Source organism: Alligator sinensis, unplaced genomic scaffold, assembly GCF_000455745.1.
Source record: "Alligator sinensis unplaced genomic scaffold, ASM45574v1 scaffold308_1, whole genome shotgun sequence".
In the NCBI taxonomy this organism is placed as follows: domain Eukaryota; kingdom Metazoa; phylum Chordata; order Crocodylia; family Alligatoridae; genus Alligator; species Alligator sinensis.
The window spans coordinates 228,150-241,990 of NW_005842041.1; positions in this window are offsets into that span (position 1 = coordinate 228,150).

Consider the following 13,841-nt stretch of genomic DNA (forward strand, 5'->3'; position numbering starts at 1 on the left):
AAAGAGACTTGGGGGTCATCATTGACCACAAGATGAACATGAGCCTGCAATGTGATGCGGCGGCTAGTAAAGTGACCAAAACGCTGGCTTGCATCCATAGATGCTTCTCAAGCAAATCTCGGGACGTCATTCTCCCCCTGTACTCGGCCTTAGTGAGGCCGCAGCTGGAGTACTGTATCCAGTTTTGGGCTCCACAATTCAAAAAGGATGTGGAGAAGCTTGAGAGAGTCCAGAGAAGAGCCACGCGCATGATCAGAGGTCAGGGAAGCAGACCCTACGATGACAGGCTGAGAGCCCTGGGGCTCTTTAGCCTGAAAAAGCGCAGGCTCAGGGGTGATCTGATGGCCACCTACAAGTTTATCAAGGGTGACCACCAGTATCTGGGGGAACGTTTGTTCACCAGAGCGCCCCAAGGGATGATGAGGTCAAATGGTCACAAACTACTTCAAGATCGTTTCAGGCTGGACATAAGGAAGAACTTCTTTACTGTCCGAGCCCCCAAGGTCTGGAACAGCCTGCCACTGGAGGTGGTTCAAGCGCCTTCATTGAACACCTTCAAGATGAAACTGGATGCTTATCTTGCTGGGATCCTATGACCCCAGCTGACTTCCTGCCCTTTGGGCGGGGGGCTGGACTCGATGATCTTCCGAGGTCCCTTCCAGCCCTGATGTCTATGAAATCTGTGAAATTACAGTGCATCAGATCAGCCTCCACACTCATATACAGGTACCTTGAGGTTGTGAATCTGTTACAGCCTCTAAAGAGCTCTTCACTGCTAAATAAGCTTCATTGTTTTACCCAAAAGAAGAGCTCTTTGTGCCTGAAAGCTTGTCTAATATCTCTCCCAACTACACAGTCAGTCCAGAAAAAAAAAATCACCAAGAAAACCTTGCTTCTAGGAAAAACTGACAGTTATTTCTATACCTTTGTCTTGGGTTGACTTAGTTTATAAGGTTCAATTCTACCCTACCTTCTGCTTGACATAAGGCAGGGGTTTTCAACTTTTTTAATAAGTGTACCCATGGCAGGCAGACATGGAGTGGGGTGAGGGAGGGGAGGGGTTCGTGGTGGGATGCAAAGTGGTGACAATGCGGTATGGTGGGTAGTGGCGGTGGCCGCCGTATGTGAGCTTCCACCCCACCCTCCCCCCTGCATCTGGCCATCTGGGTGGTGCCTGTGCAGTCCACAGAGGGGCGCCGCTGCCTTCGCCCCCTTGGCCCTGCTCCTGGGAGGCGGCAGCACAGGGTGGTGGGCCCATCCCCGCCCACCAACATGTACCCCCTAGGGGCTTCCCAAGTATCCCCGAGGGTACGCGCACCCCTGGTTGACAACCCCTGACCTAGGGAAACAGACATGGAGGTAAAATTAACATACTTTGTCCTCACTGGGCACGTCTACATAAGATGTCTACTGCAGAGCGGACTAATTAACTCCACAGTAAAGTCTCAGAGTCTACACATGCAGCCCTATAAACTAATAAATGCTGCTGTAGGATAGCACTTGTCAACACAAGACTATCCTATGGTAGCATTATTTAGTGTACTGCAGTGCACATGTAGATGCTAATGGGGCTGGCTGGGGCATGAGGTTGCTTCAGTGCAGGGGCTGCCTGCCTGAGGGGGATGCACGTTGCTCTGATCTGGCTCTATGTGCAGCAGCCCCAGACATACATGTAAATACAGCACCTGGGAGCAATAAACTCCAGCATGGATTGCACCAGAATTTCTTCAGTTGCATTAATTGCACATGTTGATGTGCCCACTGCATTTTTTAACACAGGATAGCACTAGCATATTAGTCACCCCAGTGATAAAAATGTGATTTTTTGGCAGTGAAGACAAGCTCTAGTCAGAGGTGAAACGTAAGAGTCTATTCTGACTTTCTTTGCAAGGGGGATTTTTAAGCAATAGATTGCCAGACATTATTTCTCATATAATTTTCCTGTCACCCTATAAACTTTATAAGGAGAATACAATAAGATATGATACAGATTTGTGATGGGCACAGAGAAAGTGGCAGGTTTGCAGGAGGGGCTGCAGGGTGAGGTATGGGAAGAAGGTGTATAGGTTTGCAGGAGGGGCTGCAGGGTGAGGTATGGGAAGAAGGTGTATGCTATATTCCCTCAGTTCCTATTGCCATTTTTGTGGTAGCAGAGCAAATGTTGCACAACTATTGTGCAGAGTCAACACAAATCACAGCTAAGACAAGGATTTTGCTAGTTCCCTGCTCTTCTAACTTGTCAAATCAAATAATATTTTTTGCTTATTTTTCCTGTGATTTTAGGCCTGTGCAAAAGACATTTAATTGTTAGTGTTTCCTGGTTTTACATATTAGTTTTGGGAGCTAAGCTTCCTGGGTCTCAATGGATAGGAGGAGGACAGGGCAGTTTTGGGCAACACTAGCCTTAAAGCCACATTAAAGAAATTAGTTTGCATATAAATATCAAGGTAGTCCATGATACATGAAATGGGACAGGATAGATGTAGGATGCTAAATAAGAATTATGGGAGACAAATGGTGATGGAAGATTGAAAAAAATGCCATCTTTTTTTTGTTATGATGAGCAATCATAATAAAATTCTGTTGTTCTTTTCCCATTTGATGTAACTTAAATTAACAAGGGCCATGTCACTTCAACCTGAAACCTCAGACCTATATGTGATTCCAAAAATAAACAAGATGGTTAAAACAAAGGCCAAAGTTGCTAAGTGACAACAACTTTTACAAAGCAGTTAAAAACAAGGAAATGAATAGCTAAGGATATTACAACATTTGAAGTACATTACCATAAATGCACTACAGTCTTAATAACTAAATATATTAGCACACCACAGCATGAAGGATTGAATAAACTGAATAAACTGAATGACCAGGTCACCAGATAAACAAATTAATGGAGTGAAGCCCAAATCTTCAAAATGTTTTCGGGCATATAACTCCCAGTATGAGTACCTGCAGCTAGACCTGTGTCCTGGATCACATTTGGGGGATGTCTTTGATGTTATTACCTTCAGCTGGACCTATGTCCAACTCACATTTGGGGGCTGTCTTTAAAGTTATCATCTGACTCAGCCTGACAACACATGCATTTGAAACAAATCCTTTCAGTTACATTTTCTCTTGTCAGCAGTTACCTGGTTTCAAACCAGTTTTAATTCAGAGTAATAACATCAAACTACTCCAGCCCTACAGAGAGCAGGGTCTTCCCCATTTCTAGTCAACCCCCTGCCTGAGGCAGGATCATCCCTATCCAAATCACCCAGTCACTTTAAGCAATTGAGTTAAGCCATCCTGTATCTCAAGTACCTATCTGTTACATGTGGATAATACTCCCCTGCCCCTACACGCTGGGGAGGCACTGAGATGCTACAGTGGTAATGCATACTTATATAGGTAGCATTTCGATCCAAGAGTGTTTAAAGAGGCCGTTAAAATGAGATTCACAGCGATGTATATTGCTGACCCCAGGAGCAGAACCCTAGGAGAATTGTTCTCCCAACAATCAATGGATCCAATTTGCATGCCAAACAGATATGAGCTGCATATTTCCCCCAAATTATCTCTTCTTCACGCTTAGAGCTGGACTGGCTGCATGAGTCTTCTCTGTATACAGGCATGGTGCTCTTCTTTCCATCTACCAGCTGCAGGCCCAAAGTAAAGTGAGTTTATCAGCCTCAGCACAGTCCCCAGGGAACAGTACAGGGCCTGCAAAGACGAAAAACCCAAACATGTAATTCTGTGCAGTATGGCATGATTAAAATTATCTCCATGTTGTCTTGCGCCCTTGGAGAACCTGACTTCTTGTTAAGGGGCAGAGATAATTCACTCTCCATGCTGGCTCACTCCTAGGCCTTAACTGAGGAGAAGCTGTAAACCGTGTCAACCTAGAGTGAATAATTTATGATGGTTTGGTTTTTTTGTGTGGATTACTGTAGTTCATTTGGGACTAAGGCTGGGAAACTTGTTTCCACTTAGGTTGGATTGTACTCATAGTAGAAGCCAGTGTTTTATCTTCTCAGTCACCAGTGCCTCTTCTTCTCTTCCCCTCTCCTGACTTCTCATGCCACATCTCTACCCGCATCCAGGTACTTGAATATGAACTAAACCACATATATTTTTTCCCCCATCTACAAAGAATTTGTTCCATTGCACTGGGAAGCCACAACATTTATTACATCTCTGTCTAAAATGAACCTCAAAGCAAGCATTTCATCCTCTCTCATGTAATCATCATAAGGTAGAAAATGAAATTTCCAAAACCTAAAAGCATGCTGCAGAGAGCTTCAGGGCACTGCATGTCAGTTTTTACTTTGATGTATGCTATGTTTAAAAAAAAAAAAAAGAGGAGAAAAGATGCACCACATCTCTTCCTTGAGATTTACTCTGTATTTGTTAACTCTTTAGGTGGCTACAAAATGGATAGGAGAGTAAGGGAATAGGGTTTTTTTCCCACTGTAGGGGTTAAAAATTGAGGTGTGCTAGGGAAACATCAGAAAAACAACATTTAGTAACAGGGATGGTTTCACATTCCCTCATGCATCTTAATGAACTACATACAACTTCAGTATAGCAATTCAGATACAATGTTTTGAAGAGGGTTGCCAGGATCAAGTGATAAATGCCAGAAAGGGTGAAAGTGCACTACATAGAACTATAGGGTTCATCACATAATTAAAAAAAAAAGAACTTGAATCAGCTTAGTGAACTATGTCACCTGACCTAAAGGAGTCCTGAGAGCAGGGATTTATTGTATGTATTTATGTAGATGCTGGGTGTTTAGTTTCTGACATGCCTATTGCTGTTTATTTCCTAGGAGATCAAAGTGGCAGTCCTAAGGGTCAAGTGCAGTTGAACATATTGATCTCTTTTCTCCTCCCTCCCCCTCTCTGGTCTGCTTAGCAAGACACTGAACGCATAGTGTATCTTACTCTAGAGCAAAGCTGGATGTTTTTCTCCCCTGCTCCTCTGTGGCATTTGAGTCTTCCTTAGCTTCTTTCATCATTCAGCTGCATTTTCAAAATAAAAGTACTTTTCCTTACATTGGTTTCCTTGAGTAATCCTGGCCATCCCTCCTCCCTTCAGACACCTCCTATTTGCACTTACTACGACTGTCGCTGTCAGCTGTGCCTACCATCTGCTTCCAAAATATTACAATGCTGAAATCAGATGACATTTTGTGATTTTACATGCAAGTCATAAGACTTTTAGTTGTTTGCACTGGTGGTGGATTTAGTGTTTCTCAAAGCAAGGGTCTCAGAACAGAGGCTTTCAGAACTAGACATAATGTGGGGAAGGTCCTGAGCAAGTTTGACCCACTCGGGATGGCCAGTTCATGGCAATCCTGACCTGCAAGGCTCCTGCTATTCTGAATGTAGATGTCTGTTGGGCTAAAAAGTCCAGATTATTGTTGATTTAGTCATAGCCTTGAATCTAGGCAAGGGAAAAAAAAGCAGTTTTTCTCATGCGAGCTGGGTCACAATTTGAACTCTGTCTGGGGAGGTATATTACTACAGCAGTAACCTCTCCAGCTACTGGTCCTCTTAATAATTAGGTTATAGTTGTAGCAATTATTTATTCATGGTCTGTGGGATAGAGACTCTATTGTTATATGTCTGTCCAGCTCCTGGTATAACGGGGCCAGGTTGGTTGAAGCTTCTAAGTGCTACCGTTACACAACTTCAGGGTGGCCAGAATGCAGTCAGTACAGTACTATCATTGCACTCTCCCTATCGCAGTCCACTGTCAGCTTTCCAGTGGGCAGCACAGGTTTTTGTAAAGCACTAACTCCTAAAATACAGGATGTCATTTCTTCTCCTCTTGACCTTTTAATCCATCTTCTCAATGCCCTTCTTCCTCTCCATTTCCTTTATTTCATCCCCACCTCTCTCTCTGTCCAGTGGCTTTCCTTCCCTCTTTCCCCCTTCCTTATCTTTGCTCTATATCCCTTGCCCTCCTCTCCATACTTGTCTATTCTCCCCTCTCTGTTGCTTATACCTTCTCATCTATCTTTGTTCCTTTGTTCAGTCCCATCCACTCTGTGAAGGTGCTCTATTTTTGTTATGCTCACCTTTCTAGGAATACCCTATTTCCTCTGCCCATAATCTAGAGGAGAGTGGGAAGGGGAGTAACTACTTGGGAAACCAGACCTACCACAGTTGAGGCAGTGGGATTTAGTCCTGGAATGGTAGGATCTATGGCCAAAAAAGAATTTGTGACCGTATACAGTACACTTGGTGCTCTGACCATAACTCCACTGAATAGGGGCACTTGTGTCACTTCAGGAAGGACCGCTCCTTATGAAGATCACCATCCAAGCAATGTTTTCAAAACTGCAGTATCATCCAAAAAGTACAACCAAAGGTTCCATATCATGCCGGGACAGTGAAACATTCCCCCTAACTTGTTCAGTTTATCTCTAATTCACATTTGTGGATAATATTGTGCCATTGCATGTAGAACAAAGCACATAAAAAAGGAGTTTTGCAGCAGAATGATTTAAATAAATGTACCCTATGATGCATCATTTGTAAATGTTTCAAAATCAGTATTCTGCCATATTTGAACTTCCAGGTTTCTTAAAAGGTGTACAAATTTAGGCAAGTTGTGAGAAGGGGTTATACCCAGAAAAGATGACAGAGATTCCCTGAAGCTTTATGAGAGCTAATTCATATCCTGTTGCTTAAAAAGAAGCAACAGTTTAAAAATGGGTATGCAGTAGTTTTAATTTTTGGAGTAATATTACTTTTCTTCCCTACATACCCCATCTCTATGCCCAGAGATCAAGCACCCAGCTGTGACTTCAGGAGAGGTGCAAACCATTATTTTGAGCTTTGAAAAAGAGTAAAATTTGTTAGTTATGGGTTCAAATACAGAAATAAAACTTTCCATCAAAACCTTTTACTGTATCTAGTTAGGTACTGTTTTTTGGAATCTGAATATAAATAGATTTACAGCAAAGTTTAATGCTAGAAGTTACTTGGTGTAGATCACAACATAGACTGTCTCATGGCTAATGTACCTGTCTTTATCAGGGAGACATACTGGTCAGGTGCAGGCATACTTTTACTGTTATAAGTGTTTGGAAACCAGTCTAAACCTGTAATAGTACAGAAATTTGGTGCACATAGACTGGCTTCAAACAGAAGAACCCAGTCTAAGATAAACCTGGATCAATATGCACTCAAACATAACCCATTTAGATTAGACTGGGGAATCAAACTTCTGTACCAAATTCATGTTAGGACATTGTTCCCTGGCATCCCAGGTGCTTTTGCAGCCCCCCACCCCCTCTCACAGGGAGGTGCAGTACCACTTGTCCTGTGCTTGGCTGCTCTGGCTGGGCACCCAGCTGGGCCCACCCCTAGGCTTTTACAGAGCTGAGTCAGCACAGTGGCTGACGCTGATGTGGCAGCAGGGGGGAGATGTGTTTGGCCTTGCCCTTCAGCCCATTTGGGCTCCCTGGGGCTGGACGTACTTGTGGGGCCTGGGGGTTCCTGAGCGGGTGTGTGGGAGTCCACCCAGAGAACCCCATCCTCCCATGAATGGATGCGTCCTCAGGGAGCATGACCGCACTGCAGGAGACAGGTGAGCTGCCTGCAGTTCACAGATACCTGTGGCTGACGATGACGGAGGAGGGGGAGAGAGGCAAGATAATCAAGGGTGGCCTGGCCACTCGGCTGTGCTCAGTCTCCAGCAGGCTGGGGAGCCTTGTGGGAGGCATGCAGGAGCACCTTCAACTTGCTGGCCTTGGCCAGTGCAGACAGCCTGCATGCCCCCCACCAAAGGGCAAACACGTGTTCTGTTCGCTCCTAAACTAACTTGTGCTGCTTACAGAAACCCACATAATTTTGACTGATTCCACCTCAGGCTTTTTGAACATCTGTACTTAGCCACTAATGACACCACTCGCAATATGATTCTCACGGGCAGTCTGTGTTCAGCTGAGCTTTACAAACTTTCTAAGCATACTCATTTGCAGCAAGATTCACTTATCTGAGATTATTTTTGAGACAGCTTTATAAGATTTTACTTCTGCAACAATATATATCACACTGTTTCAGTGAGACAGTTAAACTGCTACCACTTGATCATCCAATTTCCATAGATCACCCCACAATTATAAAACTTCTTCTACATGCTCTCAAGAAGAATCATTATCTTTGTGTATTAAAGGGGATCAGCAGACATAGGTGGCTTTCTTATACACATTTGAAACAAATCCTAACATGTCTCTATAACTGTAAAGGCTTTGGCGATCCTGGTTGTAATCAGCAGGACCCATAGTAACACTAGGCAAAGCTAAACTTAGAAAGTGAGGTACTTTAGTCGGAGTGTTATTTTGCAAAGAAGAGGGAGATTTTTCAATGTACAAATGGGAGTTGGACACAACACCTTCTGCAGGGAGAAACAGCACTATCAAGCATCATGGGTGGAGAAAATAGCTTCCTCATTATTGTCTACCTATCTACTGGCTGGTTCCACTGTACAGCTCACATCCTCAAAATGTAAGAGAGCTGATGCAGCTAAGCTTAATTTAAATTTAAAATCCCTGACAAGGACAAAGAGTACATCAGGAAAGCAAGGGTTAGAGTCAGCTGGTGCACTGGCTTCGAGAGATGCTGCTGATGGTACTGTGTCACCTAAGGATGACAATGAAGCTGATGAAAGGGCAGACATAGAAGGGATCAGTGAAGGCAATAATAATGAGAAGGAAATATCAGAGACTGTGGAGAGGCTACAAAATATTACTGTCCTAGATGAAAAGACTGAACCTTTGTCCCATGGTGACAGTTAGTCATCTTTACTGTCCTATTGTGTGGAACCGCAACCTAGATCTAGAAATGCTGGAAGAAAAAGGTGATAATGATTGTAGAATTGGCAACTGAGGGGGGAAGCAGGTAAGAAAGATGGGTGGTAAAGGCAGCACGGTTTCCTTGTGTTACACTCCCATGGGGAGACAGAGTGAGCACAACAGTGGGAAGCATTTTTTGCCGATAATCTATCTCAGCAACAGGGATCATTCCAGATCACAGACATCATTTGTGAGGGCCTGGGCTCTTTTGTAAGGCATATTCAAATTATCCCACAAAAGAAGTGTGTTGCTTATCCTAGCAGGGGTGTTGTGAAAATAAATACATTGAAAATATAATGCAGATACTACAGTAACAGAGAGCATTTCATAAGATAGAGGTGCAGGGAACAGAGGCATAATAGTCAGGGTCTGTGCCCTGGGTGGCAGCAAGGATGGTGGCAGGGGCCTGGCTGACTGCAGCAGGGGCCAGGCTGGCTACAGCAACTGTGACAGCTGGGTGAGCAGCAGTGGTGGCAGCTTCTGTTCATGTATCCCCTTCAAGTGTGCACCCAGGGCTGATGCCCTGATCATCACCCACTGGTCATGATGCTACTGGCAGGGAACACCAGAAATAAAGCAAAACAGCCTTAGGAAGTATGATCAGCAGGTATTAACAGCATACATTTTTATTGTCCAAATTAGTTGCACGTAGGCATTATCTAGACTATGAAAACAGGTGAATTTTAGAAAATGTGTTAGTCACCATGATTTAAATGTAGTTTAAAACATTATGTAGGCAGGCACTTGTAAAATCATATTGACCGTACTCAACAGTATAGGTACCTTCAGGAATAAACCAAATAAAATGGTTTGAATTTACATCGCTAAATTTCACACAGCTGCAACCCTCACTTTAATTGTAACTTACACTTGTATTCCACAGGGAAATGTCAAATGAAATGATCATTGCTGTGTATTGGGAAATACAATTTTGCATTAGAAATACTATGGAAGTAGTTTCTTCTGTACAGACTATAGAGAAACACTGGTACAACCTTTTGGGGTATGTGGCCATAGATTTCAAAGAAATCTAGTTCAAGTGTTGTAACCTTTCACGTTAATGCAGTTGGTTTGAATCTAACCCAAGTGCCACAGACTGTGATTGAAAATTACTAGTATCTGATGGATGTTCAGTGACATAAGTGAAATGATTCAGTGTCCTCAGCACAGTTCTTAATACACAGGTGTTCATAGAGCAAAAGCCCTGTTCCAACAGAACTAATTATCTACATACCAATAGAAAGGCCATGGAGTACAGGCATACAGACTGAATTACCCTTTCAGTGCTGGAGCTGGATGCTCCACGTTGTAATTAAGGGGCAGAGGAGGAGCTGTGTGGGAAAGTTTCCATTACATTACAGTCCATGTTGCTGCCTGTTCTGTCCTGAGGATGCCCTGTTTTATAAACAAAGGATTTAGGTTCTTTAAAAATTTTAGTCCAGTATTTTCATGTGTGCAATGTTTGATTTTTAAATATGCACATATGTAGAATAAAAGAATTCTGTGTTGTGTACTGAGCAGAATGGGCCAAAATATTAAAATACATAGTCATCAATGATGACTCTCACACAGAGACTGCATAAAAGTGGATCTTTTAGTGTTGAATCGTCTTTCTTTTAAAGCAGGAAAAACACAAATAACACAATACCAGGATTTTTCAAGAGGCCTTTCCTTGGGCCCCTCAGATCGAGGTTTACTGTTTGTTCTCTGTATAGGAAAGATAAAGAGATTTAAAAAAAACCCCAACAAAATAATTCTTTACTGCCTCAAGGATTGATACCTGCAGCTAAACTTGTGTTTCAGTAGGAGCTGCTGACATTAAAACCCCTCATAAATTACAGTCTAAGCTGCAGTTTCATGCCCTTTCAGAGACCACTCCAGTAGAGGCATGCCAAGTTATTCAGAGTCATTGAGCTAGTTGGCAGGGTGATGCCTGTCAGTATATGAACACTGCAGGCATGTAACCTGTTTTCCCTGCCTCCATCTGCCACATCAGTTTTGGGTTGGGTAGGCATTATGCAAAGTAATAGCCACTGCCGTTTCCAAAATGAGTGTCATTCTCCTTCAGTCTGCAGTCATTTTTATCACATTTTATCACCTCGAGTTTTTGACACCACACATGTAATGCTTTAATAAGTCACAGGGAAAGGGAACTAAAATGTAAAGAGAGCTGCCATCAGTTTAGGTTGAAACATTGCGGACTAGGAGAAGGCCATAGACCAGATGGCTCATTAAATGTTTGCCCTTCACAGAATCAGAAAATATCAATCACATGCTAATAATCAAGGTCTCAGTCCACCCCTTGGATGGAAAAAACTGCAGAAAGGGAATGGTCTGCAGAAATTTTACAAGGTCAGACTCATGGAGCTTCTTCTGAAAGCTCTCCTGGGGCAGAGGCTTGAAACTTTGTGGACCACACAACGGATGAAGTCTTTAAGCCCTGTGCAGTCCTACTTGTTGGATTTAAGGCTTTCCAGAGCTCTGGCAAGCTACCTTCCCCAATGACAGGACTCTGTGAGGAGCAGTTCCCATTAGTCTCCTTGCCTCTGCCTGGGCAGAACTCCTGAAAGAAAGTGCAAGGGGAGGTCATGGCAAAAAGTTCCCTGGCAGTTTTGGCGTTTTAAAAAATTCCAGTTTTTAAACAAAAAATAGGAATTTAAAAATTTTTTTGAGACACTTTGTTTCTGAAATACTGTTTCAGTTGTTTCAACTCTTCCCCCCCCCCCCCCCAAAAAAAAATCTAAATATTTCATTCTGACAATGCTGGAACTGGTCATTTATATTTTTTTAAAAATCAGAAACCTTAAAAGCAATATGTAAAAAATGAAAAATCTGCCCAAACTGACATTCTTGTAGGAATATGTCACTCTTGCTAAAACTGAATTTTTAAGGTGAAAAATATTAAATTAAATTTAATTTAATATTTTTATTAAAATAGCTAGCTCCTAGCACAGGGATTGACAACCTGTGGTTCACAGGATGGATGTGGCTCACAGGACCATTTTATCCATCCCATAGAACCAGGGGGCTTCTGCAGTGATTTGGTGGTAGTGGTTGAGGCCTCACACAGGCAGCAACACTGAAAGGATTGTGGCTGTGGCAGCACCATGGGCCAAGTGATTGTGGCTGTGGCAGCACCATGGGCCAAGTTGGAAGCAGCCCATGCTCAGAGTTCAGCTCTGTTTAAGCAGTGCCCCACTCCAAAATGGTGCCAACCTCTGTCTTAGCAGAAATATATCTGCCTAGATTTCCAACAGAACATCCCAGGGTTCCTGTGCAGAGGGATGCTGAACACTAGCTGTGAGTCTTTCCCCCTAGCTCTTCTCCCCACTCCCACAAACTCACACTGTTTCCTTTTCATTTGAGCACAAAGGCAAATCCAGGAGTTTGTGAAGGGGCATGTGGGAGCGGAGACCTGCACTTCAGGGGTGGCTGCACCTGGGCTCATAGTTAGGAATGGCAAAGTTCGCAGACAACACTAAACTATGGGGCAAGGCGGTCACATTGGAGGACAGGCTGGTGATGCAGGTCGACCTGGATAGGCTCGCAATGTGGGCAGACCAAAACCTGATGGCATTCAATGAAGAAAAGTGCAGGGTGCTCCAACTTGGGAGAAAAAACCAGCAACATACTTACAGGCTCAGCAGAGCTATTGCTAGCACCATGACTGAAAGAGACTTGGGGGTTTTGATTGACCACAAGATGAACATAAGCCACCAGTGTGACGCTGTAGCTAGCAAAGCCAACCAAACTGGCATGCATCCACCGATGCATCTCAAGCAAAAGCAAGGATGTCATCCTCCCACTTTACTTGGCCTTAGCAAGGCCGCAGCTGGACTACTGTGTTCAGTTTTGGGACCCCACTTCAGGAGGGACATGGATAAGCTTGAGAGAGTCCAAAGGAGAGGCACCTGCATGATCAAAGGCCAAGAGAGCAAGCCTTACAAGGAGAGGCTGAGAGGCATGGGACTCTTCAGCCTGGAAGAGAAGGCTCAGGGGAGACTTAGTGGCAGCTTATAAGTATATAAAGGGTGTGCACCAGGATTTGGGAGAACAGTTGTTCACCAGGGCTCCCCAAGGGACAACAAGATCTAATGGCCACAAACTCCTGGAAGGTTGATTTAGACTGCACATAAGGAAAAACTTCTTTACAGTCTGAATGTCCAGTGTCTGGAACAGACTCCCCCCAAAGGTGGTCCAAGCACCTACTCTGGACTCATTCAAAAGGCATTTGGATGCTTATCTTGTTGGGATCATTTGACCCCAGCAGACTTCTTGCCTATGGCAGGGGGGCTGGACTCGATGATCTAGGTCCTTTCTAGCGAGCTCGCTTCTAGCCCCTAATGTCTATGAAGCCTATAGCTCCCCCCACTTTGGATGGGCAGTGCAAGCAGCAACCAGGTAAGAATCAGGTAGGAATCCCTCCCTGCTTTTCCATCCCCTCTACTCTTGGCCACCCACCCCCTCCTCCCCTGCAGAATAAAAGAGCAGAATGTCCTTTCCCCTTTCATTCCCCTCCTCCCCTGCATGGTGCTGCCAATGTCCCTGGCTGACCCAGGGGTGGAGGACACTCCCCAGCCACTCCTGCCCCACTCCAGCTGGAGTCAGGTTCAGGTGGGGACAACAGCAGCGGTAGCTGCAGGTGGGTTCCCTCTCTCTAAACCAGCTCCTGAGCTGGCAGGGAACAGGTGTGGGGAGCAGGCAGGGAGGGAGAACTCACTTGTTCCCATCACTGCCTTTGTCCTCTTAGGCTGGGCCCAGCTCCCCACACAGCCTGGCTGGAGCCAGCAAGGAGCAGCTCTGGAGCTCCCCTGTCCACAGGGGAGCTGGAGATACCAGGGACAACAGCAGTGGTGGGCAGGGGAAGGGATGAATGGGAGAGGAGAGGAAGAGGACGTGAGCATAGAAAGGAAAGTGAAGAAGGGGAATTCTTGTCTGACACAGGGACTTTTAAGTCCCTGGCTGCTGCTCCCGGTGGAGGGGGGAGGCA